This window comes from Helicoverpa zea, chromosome 12 (genome assembly GCF_022581195.2).
Source record: "Helicoverpa zea isolate HzStark_Cry1AcR chromosome 12, ilHelZeax1.1, whole genome shotgun sequence".
Classification (NCBI taxonomy): Eukaryota; Metazoa; Arthropoda; class Insecta; order Lepidoptera; family Noctuidae; genus Helicoverpa; species Helicoverpa zea.
The window spans coordinates 4,102,145-4,117,533 of NC_061463.1; the positions used below are offsets into that span (position 1 = coordinate 4,102,145).

The 15,389-nt window shown below is 33.4% G+C and overlaps 1 protein-coding gene across 1 annotated transcript in view; it reads left to right on the plus strand.

The window, feature by feature from the left end:
- LOC124635039 overlaps nt 1-15,389 on the plus strand; it is a 152,970-nt gene that overhangs the window by 97,402 nt on the left and 40,179 nt on the right. The window lies entirely within an intron of this gene.

A 15,389-nucleotide genomic window follows, 5' to 3' on the forward strand; every position in this document is an offset into this window, starting at 1 on the left:
TTCAAAAGCCCATTGTTTTTTTTTTTAAATAGCTCTTGTGTTCATCATCTGACATAACCTTTCTGCATAAGTAAACAGCGGTGCCTAAAACAACGCTCTTCGTTTGCTTATTGCGTAAAATATAAAGATCCTTTGCTTTAGAAAGTTTGTAGGTAAGTTCCGTTTAGTGCATTTTTGGTTTTCTTTCAAATATTTACGAAATTAAATAAATGGTCGTGCTTAAATGGAATCTATTGCATAAATCTATTCTAAATCAACTCACCCAAAATTAAACTGAGCTTAACTGAGCTGCTAAATCAGAGGACATAAATATAAAAAGAAATAAGAAGAGAGAGAAAAAAAAATACATCGAGAAGAACAATATAGGTATCTATATAGGTAGTTCTCTAAATTAGAATGTTGCAAAAAATCAATCATGTTAATATATTTTGGCAAATTAGAATGTTATAGTCTTTTAAAGGTTTGCATTTTGAGCTACCTTGACCTTGTTAGAAAACTTGTGAAAAAACTAAGATGTAGTCACTAGAATCCAATAGCCGCATAATAGCAACCGCAAATTTTAGATTCTCAAGGATTGTTTATGTTGATCATGACTTGTGCAGTTTTTTGTTCAGATTATAGTGACGTTATTGTATGGATATTTGATCTATCGAAAATATTTGGATATTATTTTTCTGTGTATTTCTGACCTCTGCATCATTGATTAATTATTTTTTTATTTTATTCTTTACGTGAACTTATAGGTACGGTCGGTACATTTTAGGCCCTGTTGGATCTTCTTTTGTTAAACCCTCTGACGTTTCACTCGTCCAATATGGCGGATGTTTGTCCCGCCATCACGTTCGTATAATGAGCTGTTTGAGAAACAATTACCGTTACTTCGGTCAAGGCGTGTGTTAACAAAAACCGCTTTACAACGTTTGAACACCTTTCGAGTATTGACGGATTTCGTATCCATTTACTTTTCAAGACTCTCAAGTCAAAAGGTATAATCGTCGGTTTGTGGAGAATCTTTACTGGAATACATAATAAATAAAGATCGGATAATGATTGAATATTGCTGGACAATCATTTTAGTACCACTTTGTCAAGAGCATTCTGAATTTGTGCTAGAGTCATAGGTCCTAGAAAACCTTATATTGAACCAAGTTTAAACAACGCTCAACGCAAGCTTGACATTGGAATACAAGATTGTTGCAATACAAGTAACAACTCAGAAAGATAAACAGAGCTCGAACAAGAAATAGGTATGTAGGTACGTCAAACCAGCAAAAGGCGAAAGCTAGATAGCAATAAATAAAATCATACCACGCAAAGAAACGCGTCATAAACGCCGCTTACGACAGCTCCATTGTAACTGCAATTATCTAGTTGAAGACTCAGATAGATCTCGCAGATAAAAATATAATATCGTGCGAACATCTGTAATGAATGCAAAAATTTTCAATTGAAAGAAAAGTGAAAATTTTCTAATCGTAAGTGAAATGGGCACAGAAAAAGCGGTGGAGTATGTGTGTGACTTTCCCCTGTTGTTAGTGATTTTGTGATAGTAGACGACAATTTGGAAGTCTATTAGCAGTCGTTTTAGTCGTAAATAGGTACTTGATTTCTTAGATACGACTGATACGAGTATTATGATGTCTTATTACATCGGTAGGTGATTTAATACACTAAAGAGCCATAGTTTCAGATTTTTTACCTAAATAAGCAATTATCTTCAGATATACAAGCTGTTGATTTGCATCTGTGCCATACTCAAGGACGTAATTATGCTAATGATTCTCGACCCAAATCAACAAAAAAATTGGTAGGTATTTTTTTTTTAATTTTTTTTTTCGGAATTCCGTCGATGTCATCTAGCCGTATTTAAACTTGGCGCGTGTGTTACTGGCCTTAAAAACGTGCTGCGCCCACACACAAACGCAAACACAAAGCATACACAACAATTATTCATAAATTTCATTCATAAAATTGGATTACTTCTGAAATACTACAACATTACAATGACAAAAAAGCAGTGTATATTGGCTATTTCCCATCTACTGTAATTCCAATCGATTTTTTACATATTTTATGTCCTCCTCCTGACGTATGGCACAAATACAAATCAACACCTTGTATACTAAAGTGCCCTGATTCACATATATACACAAATAGTACCTAAACAAGGGTCCTAATCTTGCACACCACGACTATCTACATAGAGTAGTTTATACCACACATTCTGGTATGTTCGTGTATTCAAACACTTGAACAAGGGACAATTTCCACGCGACACACTCTTTAAGCTGTGCAAACTGCACTTTGAGGAGCGTACTCTCCACTCCGCTAGTGTCCTGTCCAATCCTCTTAAGCATTACCAAATTCGCCATTGGCTAGCAAAACAATGTAGGTAGGTGCAACTAGTTAAGAGTTTCCTGTTTTGAAGTGTAACAAACGTATTGATTTTTAGTTCAATGTAGCTAATTGTAGTAATGTGATTGTAGTAATATTTCATCTTATTTCTAATAAGTTTTCTTTCGTTTTGATAGTTTTATTCCACTACTTATGTGAGTCTTTTCTAAATTTTGCTGTGCATAATTATGATCCGCTATGCAGGATCTACTACACCATAATGAAAATGACCCAGATAAAACCGTACATTATGAAAATGAATTTCGAAATAATACAGAAAGTATAATAAAATGCAAATCCGAATGCACTCATATCTGTTGACGTTTCTTCGCATTAAAGTCACGCTTGAAACGTTTAAATTTTAATAATGGCGGTCGAATATATTTAATTTGCAACGTTTAACTTTATGACGTCACGTTTTGAGAATAAATATTTTATGCATGCATTTATGGCGAGGTGGGTTTATTTCAGACTGAATTTGATAATATCTCTCTCATGTGCTATATTTTTGGGACACTCGCCTTCACAAAGACGAAATAAATTGCCTTTACAAAATTTGCACCAAGCACCAAACCAAAATTATTTCTAGACTACTCGCATGGTCTCTGTTTAAGGAATATCGTTCTAAAAGTTTGAATGTAATGCAAAGTTCAAAGTAATACACGATTGTATGACATCATGAGTGTATTTACTTATCCTTCTCTTACGAGTACATATTATTAGGTCATCGCCAATTCAAGAATACACTTTCAAAGATCGATAACATATTTAAGCATTAAATAAATCCAGTCTATCATCTAATCGGCTATAGTCTCGCTGAACTAATGTAAGTACCCATCGGTATGCATCGATACACATACCTCTATAACAAGAATACAATTACCTCATGACCTTACTTTCGATAAGATCTCAATACCGTTTCTTAGTGTTCAGCCGTTTATTTTAACATCACGACTTGTCTAGATTAAAATGAGGTCAGAGTTACAAAGGATTCTCGATACAAAATCGCTATTACTTATCATTGAAATGGATATTCGGAACAGCGATTCAAGGTAATATTATCTGTTCCGATTTGTTGTGTTCGGTTTTCGAATGTTTCAATACTTGAGTCTGTTATTAGTAATTTGCTTTTCTTTGATACTTATTGGTGGAAGAGAATTGGGTAATACGTAAGCTTAAAAATATTGACTGTCCGTAGATTACTCATACTAAAGGATACTTAGATTTTTACCATACTATAAGACAAATAAACTTGTCTTTATTTAAGTCCATTATCACTACAAAAGCTTTAAAACTTGTACCTTACTAGTACAGACGATTGTAAGTCAGGACCAACCTCCATTACAAAACTCGATTTTTCTACTAAAATCATAACCGCGATCTCATATTTCCAGTATCCACAACCAGTAGTAGAGCCTAGGGTCACTTGGCAAATTAACTGCATACTTGCATAACAAACTGGCATGCAATACGGAATTCACTTTCCTCTAGGAATGCTGTACTTGGTATGTACCTAGGTACTTAGCTGTTCTGAAATCTGATCCATTAATGAGCATTTGAGTGGTAGTTAGCGATTCAATGAAAGCAGGAGTGGTTTAATGACTGATAAAAGCGATTCGATAATCATGTCTGTTCTAAGAGATAATTGCTCAATTCGTTCTCTGTGATAATTTTGCTTTATGATATTTTCTTGTAAAAGACATGCTCATTATCGGTCGTTCCGGGATTCTTCGATTTTCTTAGTACACTTAGGAGTACCTACATAAAGTATTTTTACTCTAACCTGAATTTAGCTTCCTTGCCAGTAAAATATCAATAATATTTTTAGCTGATTCAATTGTTTCTAGAGTCCCTTTTTGTCTTTTGTTTCTAGTTTTTAATTTATCATCATTAAGTTTAAGCTAAGAAAGTGCTTTCTCCTTTGTTTTTGAATTCTTGTTACTGATTGGTTCTTCTGCCAAAAGGAACTAGCTCAACAGCTATTTATTGCTTTCTTAGTGTTTTCTCATACCCGAGTAGTGTCTTTACCAAGTTTCACTGACAGTAAGTATAGATCCGCTGCTTGCCAATTATTAGAGATATCGAAACATCTGTTAGGATAGTGTAATATTTAGGTACACAAGTACCTACATATACTTATATATCAATGTTATTTTACTTCAGTTTTTGACCTGTTATGGATCTTGTTATAGAACATAGTGAGTAAAAACTATAAGTAAGTCACAGGATAATATTATACATGATATACAAATTATAATATAAATGATAGATTAAAGAACTGCAGTTCTTTTTTAACATACAGTATTTTCCAATAACCTAATTAAAACAATATTCCACTCATTAATAAAATCAGTAAATCTGAAAATAAAGTTTAATTGCCACCAAAATATACCACAATGTATCGCATTACATTACTGATAATTAAAATCATAATGATCTATTTTGCTTCGATACACGTACGCCTTGCTACTACAGACGATACGTTCGACAATTAATTTTAATTCGATATAATTGGAACTGTTCAATTACAACCAGTATTATTGATCCGATAGATATTACGCGCATCACTAAATTGATGTCAGGCTTTACAAGGTTCAGTTACGATTTAATTTTATAACCTGAAAAGCGGTTTACCGATTTGAATTGCGATTTATATTTGGTTTAGAATTTGTATATGCTTTTTTCTGTTTGTTTTTGCAATTCACATCGATTACGCTTCAATGGTCTATGTTCTAACTGATATTCATATCATAATTACACAGAAATTCCGTTTCAAAAATATAAAAAACTCTGACGTCTATGATCCTGTATTTTGTAGGCTATTTCTTGCGTAATACATTTCATTTACCGCAAACCGGCACTTCAGTAACATCACAAGTGGTAGACCCTCTAAAACTTACAAAACAAAACAATAAACACATCTTACACAAAAGTCTACAAATCAATAGTTTGACGTAATAGAAGACACACATGTATTCTATAGATACCCACCCAGTATTAAATATCAATAAATACAAAACACAAAAGCGCATACCACGGTTACGCAATAGATGGCGTGAAAGGCGCAGGTGCGCGCGCGCCGTTTATCGCCCAATCGCTTTCCAATTTTAAACGAGAGATAAGCTCAGAAGGTTTGTTTGATGTATTATGATAAACGCCTTCTTGGATTATGTGGGCGGTTATACGTAACGAAGTATTGTAAGTGAATTGTTATGTTTAGTAATGAGACAAGCATGCCAAATATTATGTAGCTCGTAGTTGACGAATGGTGATGCGAAAATGCAGCGCTTGCATTAGCATTTTTAAGAGTCATGTATTTTTATTAAGATGCTACGTAAATATTTTTATATCACCTTAAGGAATTAGACATTGTGTGTATTTTCTGAAGTGACAGATATTTTTTCTCTTAGCGACTAAATAGACAATTTGGGTGAAGACTTAAAGTAAATTTTCTGCAACTACTTTTCATGTGGTTCACCTTTTCATCATTATTGTCCGATGATTTTAGTATAAACTGGTTTGTAGGGCTTGTCCATTAAAATTCGGCTAATGCACCTGTTTCGTAACATTATGCAGGACACATGTCGACCACATGTCGAGTAATATTTGTAACCGTTAACATGGCCATTAATTTTGGGTACGCACCTTGAATTGGATATTTGAAATATTGTAGTACCTATGATATTTTTGTCAGAAATAATAAAATCAATTTTTAACGAAACAAAGATATTTGCAACATAAAAAAAATATCAATAAAGCACCTCTGTATAAAAACTTTCGGCTTCAAGCGTTTTATTTGCATAAAATGCTATGGGACCACTTAAGCAATACACTCAAAGCTGATTACTATATTGCCTAGAAAATACCGATTTGCCAATGCACAATTTGCATGCTACCAGCCAGTTACAGGCAGTTTAAAAGTTGCAGACACAATGTTGAGAGAAGTCAATGAACTTTTGACACGTTACTTATAATGACAGTTGACAGTTAAAGTGTCACGTCATTTGGTAATTGCTTGGGTGTCGAAAAAAGTTTGTATGCAATTCCTTTTCGATAAGAGCTCGAAACAAGCATTCCAGACCTTTTAACGTAATTTTGTTGTTTTTGGATGTTCTTATGTAAGAACTGACTTTATCTTTGCGTTGTTGTTATTTTTTGAAGCAGCTCTCGGTTTTATTGCCACTGCCCAGAATTTTCTTCAAAAACAATTCGGGGAAGGTTCCTTAATTACGTGTGCACCTACACAAGCGCCTATTTTTCTTTGTGGCAACACGAATCAATTTGCTCCAAGATTAATTACAGTGTATAGAAATTGGAACGGCCGACTCATTCCGTCGCGAAGAGGAAGTTATAGGGGAAGAATGATAAGTTGTTCCCACATCAAAAAGATAAGAATTGATTACATTTGCGCGTAATTATTATGATTAGGGGACAGTTTTGGGGTCCTTTTCTGGTATTGTTTTGTTGTTATTTGTTAATGGGATTTATTTGTTACATAATGTTTGCCCAAATTATGTCGTTGTTCTACAAATTCTAAATGTCACTGAATATCGTTGCCTACTTACCACTTCTTTATATATCTTTCAAGAACCTTAATGAAATATAAACAAGTCTGAAAGTATGAGAAAAAAACGAATAATTAGTGAATAGAAAGAATTATGGAGATAATTCCAAAACTTTTGTCTAAGTACAATCATTGAGAAAAATAGTTTATTTAATTAATTTCAGCAGTAAGTACTTACTGTAACAGAATCACTTAGTTCAGTTTACGTAATAAATACTTGGGGCGTTTATGTGAAAAACCAATTTTCTTAAAGGCTTTGTGTGTAAATAGTTTCTTTGTTAAAGTTACTTAACATCGGCCGGAGGCAAAGGTAGAAGTAATTAGTACACAAAACAAATAAGAAAAGTACATACACTTATATTAAATATTTTATTTCAGCTCCTTTAAAATAAGATACAAACTTAACACCTACACATGTATTACATAAAATTAGAAAACAAGCAACAATCGCAAAACATAATTGTCAAGCCCCGCCCACTTTCAGATCCGCACAATTTACTACAAAAGTATTCATACTAATATCAGTTACCTAATTTCACATAACATTTATTATATAATAGACGTAAAACCGCAGAATGCCTGAGGCTTCTTTAATTATTTTACAAATCGCTGCGATCTATAAAAGCCGCCATTTGCAATCAGGTGGGCTTCACTAATGCTGCTGTTAAAATAATGTGATCGCGTTCCAATACGCCGCGGGCGTTTCGTGGACTATTGATTCTATTTTTAATTTGTGATTTTAAAATATTGAAAAATATTTTTTTTATTTATGTAACTTATGTGCGTGACTGTACTGCATGTTTTGTTTTTGTAAACTTTTAAAATGCGCCTTTTTCTTGCAAGCTGTGACAGCCATCGAAAGATTGTGTGTACCTACTAATTTCTCATTGAGCAAAGAAAATGAATAAGACCTTAATAGTTTTTCCTCAATTCAACAGAATACAGTGTATAAGTTCGAAAATGCATTGAAATTCAATCATATCATAATATTACGAAACCACTATAAACCAGTTTGGTGATGAATTTAAAACATTAAATTGTCGATTATGACATTTGTAGAGAGTAAGCGACGAAAGTGTAATTTCCGATTTCCAAGTTGTATGGTCAAAATAATAAAGTTTGGTTTCGTTTCAAATTACCCGGTGTGGAATAGGTTTCTGTTCTGGTATGTATAGCCAATATGGTTACCGATACTATTCCTACGCGAGTGTAGAATTTAGAAATGCTTGTAGGGTTTTACTTGGTGCCATTTAGTATACCTAGTATCATCATCATCATCATCCTCCGAGCCTTTTCCCAATCATGTTGGGGTCGGCTTCCAGTCTAACCGGATTCAGCTGAGTACCAGTGCTTTACAAGAAGCGACTGCCTATCTGACCTCCTCAACCCAGTTACCCGGGCAACCCTTGGTTAGACTGGTGTCAGACTTACTGGCTTCTGACTACCCGTAACGACTGCCAAGGATGTTCAATGACAGCCGGGACCTACAGTTTAACGTGCCATCCGAAACACAGTCCATGGTGTCTAAGATATACGTAGAAAGTACATACAAACTTAGAAAAGTTGCATTGGTACTTGCCTGACCTGGGATCGAACCCGCGCCCTCATACTTGAGAGGTTGGTCCTTTACCCACTAGGCCACCACGACTTTTTAGTATACCTAGTATCATGGATATGCAATTGTACATAGGTATTATTTTAGGTTACACGTCCAAAATAACAACAAATTAAAAAAAAGTCTTGAGTGTCGTTTAGATTTGAGATGTTTATATATGCAATGTTTTGGTACATACTTGAACAAATACTTAAATTATTGAAGAGTAAAACGATTTCGATAGCAAGGAAATACCATAAAGATCCTTCTGGAGCATTAAAACTTATTGGTCGATAAATCGGACGGTTAAATTTCTGAAGTATAAATACAAAATTTTACCGTTTCGCCATAAATATCGTGTTTATTATATAAAGAAACAACTTATTAAATGTAGACATATCCGCTGTTCTCGTTTAAATGACGTGCTAAAGAGTAGTCATTATGTTCGTCCCGTTGAATACCGCAGCATTCCCGCCAATACCGCAAGATGGCGGCTTTCTTGTAATAGCGCCATCTATCGGTGCCACATGATTATACGTGTTCATTACTGTTCATAGAATAACGTTTAGTTTGTTTATGTTTAGATGAGTATTTGTTTAAAATATTTGAAAAATTTATACCAGTAATTTTAATGAAAAGCATTTTTCTTAATGATTGGTCAGGTATTTTTCGCTGCCTAGGAGATGTCTCAAGATTTTCTTTATTGTTTTAAACCATAATACCTAAATTAATTTCAGTCACAGAGAAATTACGCTATGCATACGTGAACTCTAAAGAATTTTAAATTCACGTTAATTGTAAAATAAGGTGTAATTGTAGTCTCTTAATACGACCAGTGCTAAAATATTCCAGGATTTCACAAAACAAACAAAAACGTAACGTTGTTATTTAAACACTGCCAACAAAGACCATTTTTTGTTAAAAGCTTGTAAATGTCAAAAATAAATGTGTGCTTAAACTTTTCTTTTTCCACAATTAAAAGGGGGTCATACCTTGTGTTGAGTTAATACGTTTTACGGTAATGAGGTATTTCGTCTGTATGTCTAAAGTTTTAATTCTCCAGAACCGACAATTAGCGTAGTCTGAGTCTAAAAAAAAAGATAAACGTTGTAAATACAACCTTGTTATTATGACCTATAATCGTAAAATAAATTGTGAGCTTGCGAATTTTCATTATGGTGTATTATCATAAATAATGAGGAGCAAATATGTATCTGTCTTGAAGCCGGTTGGAAAGCAGATGATGGTGGCACTTTGAAATAAACGTATCCGCTGTAGTTTGAAATTAGATTATAAAAATGGCGCTTTAACTTTTTTACGCAATTAGGCTTGAGTAAGGTCTTTACCTGCCTATACATAATAGGAAACTTTTATAATCCTGGTTTTACCTATAAAACTATACCACTAATTTAGCTCAAAACCGTGTTATTATTTTGAGTAAAGTAGGTGCACACGGGAAGAGTAAAATTAAGATTAGGAGGAATTAAGTCGTTAATGGTGGAAACACGATTACCTATTAGGGATAACTCTCATGGCTAACCCAAAGAATCATGAATTCTAGTCTAAGCTATCATTTGTGTTAAAAGTTAAACATCTAAAGCGCATAAAACATTTCTGATTTCAACTGATATTAAGTTCACAAACTATGCGGAACACAAAATAAAATAATCCAACAGACACGTGAATGAAATAATATTTGAATACGTTTCAATGGATATTTTCTTAGATATCAAGTTACAGTATGGACAAGCAAAAAATTGGACATGGACAATATTATTGATATTCAAGCAGCACCGATGAATGCGGATGAAAAAAACGTGATCAAAGTATTATATATTTGTTTAAAACATTTCTAAGTTATTTTAAAAACAAGGAAGTGTTTTTATTGACTGTGATAATTGCTATTATTATCAGTCATTTATTTGTTTGTGCGAAATTTGATTTTAGACCAATTAATTTGGCCATAAGAGTTTTACGTGGAGTGTGTCATTCATGCATGGTAAAATAATTTTTGGAAAGATTTATTAACGACTAGCCGTTGCCCGCAACTTCGTCTGCGTGGGCAATATAGAATAGTCAAAATACTACTTATCCCGTAGGTGCATTCTTTCACGTGACAGTATAATTAGGATTAGCACTTAGCAGTCGCATAGATTCATTGATCAAGGTTGTGTTGTGGATGTGACCATTTATCTAAATAAAAGAAGTAAAGTTTGTGACATTGTGAATATCTCTGGATCTAGTTTATTAACGATTAAAAGGCCACCCAAGTCACTAGGTAACATATAATTTATATTTTCTACGACAACAAACATATTACCATAATGAATAAATCATAACGAACCATTTCCTAGACATTTGGTGCTAATATTTTATCAATTGGAACAAACTTCGGCCATTAATTCGTACAACAGCTGACTAGACAACCGTGTACCCTAGTGAAACTGATTTCGAAAGCGAAGCTTTGAGAATAGCCCTATCGTTTCATCTTATAGTGGTATTTAGTAAATACTTTATATTATGATCGGTTTTCATGGTGAAAACTATATTTTTTTCATTGATTTTAAACCGTAAAAATATTTCCTTAAAATTAAGTTTTATTTATTTTATAGTAAACTAGCTTTTGCCCGCAACTTCGTTCGCGTGGAATAGTGACTACCAGCAGATTTTTGATTTGACCAATAGATGGCGCTATATGTCCGGAATAATTTTATTTTTATTTTTTTTTGTAATAAAAACTATCCTATGTCCTTTCTCAAGTTTCAAACTATGTCTGTACCAAATTTCACACAAATCGGTTCAGTAATATCGGTCAGTATCGGTATCGGTAGTAGTATCGGTTCAGTAATTTTATTTTTATTTTTTTTTGTAATAAAAACTATCCTATGTCCTTTCTCAAGTTTCAAACTATGTCTGTACCAAATTTCACACAAATCGGTTCAGTAGTTTAGGCGTGAAGAAAAGACAGACAGACAGACAGAGTTACTTTCGCATTTATAATATTAGTTTGGATAAACAATTCCGTCTTTATACGGCTAAAATATATGTAGGTAAAGTTAGACCCTCTTTTCGTAAAATTAGACGGAGATCAGTAACTTACAATCAAAGACACATTAACATAATACTTGCCTATGGCAGAATGCGTGAGCGCAGTGTTCGAAAATTTTTAAACGCAAGTAATGGTCGAGGAACTGCCTTGAAACCAAGGATTTTAAAATCTTTTAGGGCACGATTATCATACTTATTTCTTATTATTTTGGTAGTGAATTTTAATAAAAGTAGTGCAGTTTTGTGCTTTAAAAGTTTCAATTTGTACTTCCTTATTTTTTCATAAAAGATAAAACCTACCATTTTATATTATAAACACAATTTGTTTAAGTAACTGTCTCATCAAATACACGAGTATTACACCATCTGCAGCAGATGATATCACGTACAAAGTTGCACAAATTTTGTCAGAAGGAAACACCAAAAGCTGAGCGTTTTAATCTTACCAACAAAGTTCAGCTCCACCGCATCGTGATAGAAGATATATTTGTGAAGAACTACACGAATGGTGGCTCAAACAATTCCGGTACAGCTCTTAGCTCGAGCGAGGAAACATCCCACATTTTATTGTTGCTATAAATTTCCCGCCGAGATTGTCTGTGGATTTTTATACTCCTTTAGCAAAGCAACCCGGCTTGCTATGGAAGAATTATCGCGACAGCAATCTGACTGGCTTCAATTCTACCTTCTAGAATATCTGGAAGACAACATAAAATTTTATTGTTTTAATCTAGATGGAGGAACATGGTTCGTAGTGGCGAAAGCTATATTAAATGCTGAGATACAAACTTGTGTAAACAAACGGAGTGGGTTTTATTTAAATGATGTAGTGATAACTGAAGGGTGGGTGAATGTTTTGAATATTTTTCTTTATTATTCAAGAGCATAAGAAGGATGTATACAAAGTAATGAGGATTTGTAACTGCAATTTTAATGATTTAGTAGTCCGTTTGAATGTTTACGAATGTTTTAGAGATGTTTAAGTGTGTTTTTGGTACCTTTGTTATGTTTCTTTTCAATTGTTTAATTCATGTTTTTGTTTGTTTTTTGTTGAACCTTTTTATTTCGAGAATTAATTTTGTGAGGAACTTTACGACCAGTTTTTAAACCGTTGATTTATAGCTAATTAAATATTTTATTTTGCGTAGAGATGCAAACTTATTTAGAAAATCTAAGATATTCTAGGAAAGCTACTACGTCGTATAAATGTATGTAAGTTACATGACTCGAAGTAAGCAAAATACTACGATAACACAGTTTATGAATGACATAAAGTAGAAAGTATTTCTCGTAAATAGTTACCAGTTTATACTAATCATCATTATTGATTATGCAACTAAGTTGTAAGTTGTTTGTAGATATTATCAGATATTTATTACCTTGTTGATTGACAATTTGTATTCATGACATTTTAAAATAATATTTAGTACGGAAAGTTTCTGTAGCTTGCGGGGCTCGTGTATTCCTCTGCATGATATTCTTGGGACCGCCTATTATGTCGAAGGTACCTAATAAAGTATATCTATTTTTAACAATATAGTTAATAATAATCATTAAATTGTGCTATAGTTATCCGGCCCTTTCATATCTTATTGATAGCATTTTCCATTTCTCAAGGACCCATACTTAATCAAGTATGCTTTTAAAATATCGATCAAAGATTTAAGCTACCGCATAACAGAAGAACGTTTCGCAATTGTTTTGTTTAAACTACAAAGTTAAGAAACGAATAGAATCGTTTTATTTTTATTTGACATTATTAAGTTATAAGTCTACCGCTGAATTTCCCGTTTTAGAAGTTTCCGCCAAAAACAACCAAGGGGATGAATTCCAATTGTTACAATTCAATTAAATGGGTTAATTGAATTGAAACGTTTCTATACAATGGAATTTCATTAGTACAGTGTACCTATGTACTTACTTACTAATTATTTTGTTACATTTAAGGTAAATGTTTCAAAATAAAATTGCCGCGTAGCTACTGTATATTTATAATATTAATAGAATTATTAAATCACATTTGGAATTAGAAAACGTTTTAGGAAGACACATTTTTCCTCATAAAAACAACTTAATTATTTTTTTCCTAAGCTTTGTGTAAACGTATATTAAATGCTTTTATTTTGGTACTTCACAATCACGCATAACTTCATTAATTAAACAAATAATTGTCACCTTAGCATTCTTGGTAATTTTATTAAGGTACTATAATAAGCTTTTTAACAAGATAATTCGCTATAATTATGAATATTAATGATTCTCAGTGTAACCTTTCAATATATTACGCCTGCCCTTTGACCTCAACGTCTCTTATATTATTTTGAATATTAAATTGATGATTTTGCGAATTGCGAAATGCTCAATCGTAAAGTTTACTTGTGTTTAAAATCAACTGAGTTTGTATCACAGTTCATTAGTGAGCTTTTGAATTCAAAGATCCGTTTTAATACAATCAAGGGTCAGTTGCATAAAATATGGCGGCTTATTTTATATTTATCTATATTAATCCATCCTCCGAGCCTTTTCCCAATCATGTTGGGGTCGGCTTCCAGTCTAACCGGATTCAGCTGAGTACCAGTGCTTTACAAGAAGCGACTGCCTATCTGACCTCCTCAACCCAGTTACCCGGGCAACCCGATACCCCTTGGTTAGACTGGTGTCAGAACTTACTGGCTTCTGACTACCCGTAACGACTGCCAAGGATGTTCAATGACAGCCGGGACCTACAGTTTAACGTGCCATCCGAAACACAGCCAATGGTGTCTAAGATATACTTAGAAAGTACATACAAACTTAGAAAAGTTGCATTGGTACTTGCCTGACCTGGGATCGAACCCTCGCGCTCATACTTGAGAGGTTGGTCCTTTACCCACTAGGCCACCACGACTTTTATCTATATTAATATAGTAAAATATTTTTTGTTTGTATCCTAGATGCTCCAAAATTCCTTAACTGATTTGAAAAATCCACTGTTGGAAAGCTACGCTCTTCCCGAGTAACAAAGGGTCCCGGTAAGGGTAGTAGTTCCCAAGGAACGCGGGTGAAACCGCGGGAAAAGGGCTAGTAATGAGAATAGAGTTGAAAATGATAACTAAATATAACACAGTTTTCCTTGAATGTAATCTTGCACCTTACTGATGCAAATGTGTAGTGTCAGGGTCGGAATGTGGTCATGGTCATACCATTTCTGCGTTGCATTTTGAATTATTTGACTGATTTATTTTTAGAATCTTAGGTATTATGAGTAATGTGGGATATTAGTAAGTTAGTAATTAAGCCTTATGGAAATGTTTATGTAATTGAAAAGTTTACCTAGCGAAGTAAGAAAGCTTTTTTTTTTAAAGTCCCGTTTGCATCGATTTCTGATGAAGTAAGGTAAATAATAATACAATATCTGATTAAGTTTATTTGGTTCTGGGCTACATGTTTTTATATAAATAAAATAAGAAATGCACATCAAAAAGTTTTCATTAAATCCGTTCTATCCTCATAAACTTACCTTATGTTGACAAAGAAAATGCCGAAACGGTTAAAATGTATGAAATTCAAGCTAAGTTTTTCGAGATAAAACTGTTTGAACAAAGCGTTAACCTGTGTCCCTGTTTCTGTGTTCTTTATCCGGTTATTCGCGTGTCTGGATTTCTCTTCGCCTGAATTTCATCCTAGAAATTAAAGTTGGGCTACATTCATTGTAGGTTTGTCGCTGGAAACTTGTTTGTGTTCGCTATGTTGAGAGAAATTAAATTAAAGGTTGATGAGTGTTGGGTTAAATTGAATAGTGTTATAAAG